General features: G+C 42.5%; 1 non-coding gene across 1 annotated transcript; it reads right to left on the bottom strand.

Annotated features, from left to right (window-relative positions):
- Positions 1–1,115: 1,115 nt before the first annotated feature.
- Positions 1,116–1,219, bottom strand: LOC127746004 (small nucleolar RNA R71). Its single transcript, XR_008007625.1, has one exon. It is a non-coding gene; the product is annotated as a small nucleolar RNA R71 (small nucleolar RNA).
- Positions 1,220–3,162: the final 1,943 nt, after the last annotated feature.

Below are 3,162 nucleotides of genomic sequence, written 5' to 3'. Positions count from 1 at the left end.
AGTCATTTCAATTCCTTGCAATTTACGTTTCCTGCCACATTTATTTTATGCAATTCACATCCAAAAGTTGATTCCGCTCAACTAATCAAACTTCTAATTCGAATTGCTCATTCAACCAATCCTTGTGGGATTCGACCTCACTCTATTGTGAGTTTTTACTTGACGATAACCGGTGCACTTGCCGGAAGGAATTTTTCCGTTCGTGCAATTTCCCTTAATCGTAGCTATACCCAGTTATAGCGCATCAAGTTTATGGCGCCGTTGCCGGGGATTGGTTTTCGATTGACAATTCTCCAATCGGAAGTTAACTAGATTAAGCATTTTTCTTGTTTTGTTAATTTAGTTCAAGTTACTTGTTGATTTTAATTCCTGCACTCTGTTATTTGCTTTTTCTTTCTTTATGTCTTTAAATTCAAGCAACTAACTCACTGACCCACTAACTATTTGAATTAATTCCTCACTGCTCTAACCAATACTCTTCCATTAACCAAGAGTATTCCACTTGTTTGTTACTTGTGGTGTGTTCTTGTATGACAGGTAGGAGAGGAGAGGCATCAACTCCTCCATATACCAAACCAGAGAGGACCCTTCATAGACTTAGAAGGGAAGCAAGAAGGAAGAGGGTACTGGGAGAAGAAGAATCTGAAGGAGAATCTGAGGACAACTTTGAGGAAGCTCTAGATCTCAACATGGATAGAGAATTTCACAACCACGAGAGGAATGATGGAAACAATGCCATTCCTGAGAGGAGGGTTCTTGGTTCATACATAAACCCAACCTCTGGGAATTGTGGTAGCAGCATTCAGAAACCACCCATTCAAGCCAACAATTTTGAACTCAAACCACAGCTAATATCACTGGTGGAAAACCATTGTTCATTTGGTGGGAGTGCTAGTGAAGATCCAAACCAACATCTCACCAAATTCTTGAGAATTTGTGACACTGTGAAGTCCAATGGAGTCCAGGATGATGCCTATAAACTGCTCTTGTTCCCATTTTCACTTAGGGACAAGGCAGCTAAATGGCTAGAATCATTCCCAAGGGGAAGCCTAACAACCTGGGATGAGGTGGAGAGCAAGTTTCTGGCACGTTTCTACCCCCCACAAAAGGTCAATAGGCTTCGATCTGAGGTTCAGACTTTTAGACAACAAGATGGTGAGACATTCTACGAAGCATGGGAGAGGTTCAAAGAGTTGACAAGGAAATGCCCACCAAACATGTTCCCTGATTGGGTGCAATTGCACATCTTCTATGATGGACTTTCTTATGAATCAAGGAAGGCTGTAGACCATTCATCAGGAGGCTCATTAAACAGGAAAAAGACTGTGAAAGAAGCCATTGAAGTGATTGAGACAGTGGCTGAGAATGAGTACTACTATGCTTCAGAAAGGCACAACACTAAGGGAGTCATGGAGCTGAACCATGTTGATGCAATTCTAGCCCAAAACAAGGTGTTTGCCAAGCAACTAGCAGAGCTCACCAGGAAATTAGACACAAAGCAAGTGGCTGCAATACACACACAAGATCAAGAGGAGGTAAGCATTGAAGGAGGTGATTGGGAAGAGGCCAACTATGTGGGAAATCAACAAAGGCAATCATATGATCCACACTCCAACACTTACAACCCAGGATGGAAAAACCACCCAAACTTTGGGTCGGGAAACCAACAAAGCCAACCACAAAACCATAAACCTTACAACCACAACCAACATAACAATTCCACATACCAAAACTCCAACCAAAGATCATACCAAGCCACACAAAACACTTACTCCAAACCACCATATCATGGTCAAAATAATCAACCTGCCCAACCTAATCCAAACCAACAATTTCAAGATCAATTAAACAGGATAGAAGGAAGGTTAGTAAACATGGGTCAGGACATAAGTGAGTTGAAAAACTTTAGGGACGATGTGAGATCAACCTTAAGAAACCATGGCGAAAAACTCAAGTGGATGGAGGCTCGAGTAGGAGAACTATCTCAACAAGCTCCCAAGTCAACTGCAGTATTCCCTAGTGACACAGAAAAGAATCCAAAAGGGGAACAAAAGGGAGTGAGATGGGAAGAATGCAAGGCCATCACCATATTGAAGGAAGGTGTGGAAGAAGCTAAGCAGGAAAGTGAAACTGAGCAAGCCAAGGAACTGCAAAATAAAGGATGGTGGAGAAGGCCTTGTGTGACTTAGGGGCCAGTATCAATTTGATGTCTCTAACCATGATGAGAAGAATGAAGATTGAAGATGCCAAACCAACAAGAATGGCCCTCCAATTGGCAGATCGAACTTTTAAGTTCCCTCATGGGATAGTTGAGGATTTGTTGGTGAAAGTGGGAGATTTTATATTTCCGGCCGATTTTGTGGTGTTAGATATGGAGGAAGAAGCCAAAGCCTCCATAATTCTGGGAAGACCTTTCCTGGCTACTGCTGGAGCCATCATAGATGTCCAAAAGGGTGAACTCACTCTTAAATTACATGATGAGAAATTGGTGTATAATGTATTCAAGGCAATGAGCTATCCATCAGAATCACTAAAGGAATGCATGAGGGTGGATGTAGTGGATATTGCAATACAAGAAACCTTTGAGGAAACAACAAAGGAAGTGGCTGAGGAGGAGTTCACCAAGGAGATTGAAGTTAGTGACATGAAGGTTGTTGAGACAACCATGCCAAGCATGCCTGAGAGAGTGAAAGAAGAGAAGGAAGCACTGAAACCTGAGCTCAAAGCATTGCCCCCTAATCTCAAATATGCATACTTGGGTAGTGATGAGAGCCATCCTGTTATCATTAGCTCTGCCTTGAGCCAAGAACAGGAAGAAGAATTGATCAAGGTGCTACAAACTCATCAAGATGCCATTGGGTGGACCCTAGCTGATTTGAAGGGGATAAGTTCATCCATATGCATGCACAAAATCTTGTTAGAAGAGGATGCTAGACCCTCCATTCAAGCTCAGAGAAGATTGAATCCCACCATGAAAGAAGTGGTACAAAAGGAGGTCATGAAGTTATGGCAGGCAGGAGTAATATACCCCATTTCTGATAGCCCGTGGGTTAGTCCCATACATGTAGTTCCCAAGAAAGGTGGCATAACTGTGGTGCCAAATGAGAGGAACGAACTCATACCCACAAGAACTGTCACTGGGTGGAGGATGTGCATAGACTA

This window comes from Arachis duranensis, chromosome 3 (assembly GCF_000817695.3).
Source record: "Arachis duranensis cultivar V14167 chromosome 3, aradu.V14167.gnm2.J7QH, whole genome shotgun sequence".
Taxonomy (NCBI): Eukaryota; Viridiplantae; Streptophyta; class Magnoliopsida; order Fabales; family Fabaceae; genus Arachis; species Arachis duranensis.
The sequence above is the reverse complement of the archived record's forward strand: the minus strand, read 5'-3'. Positions and strand labels throughout refer to the sequence as shown.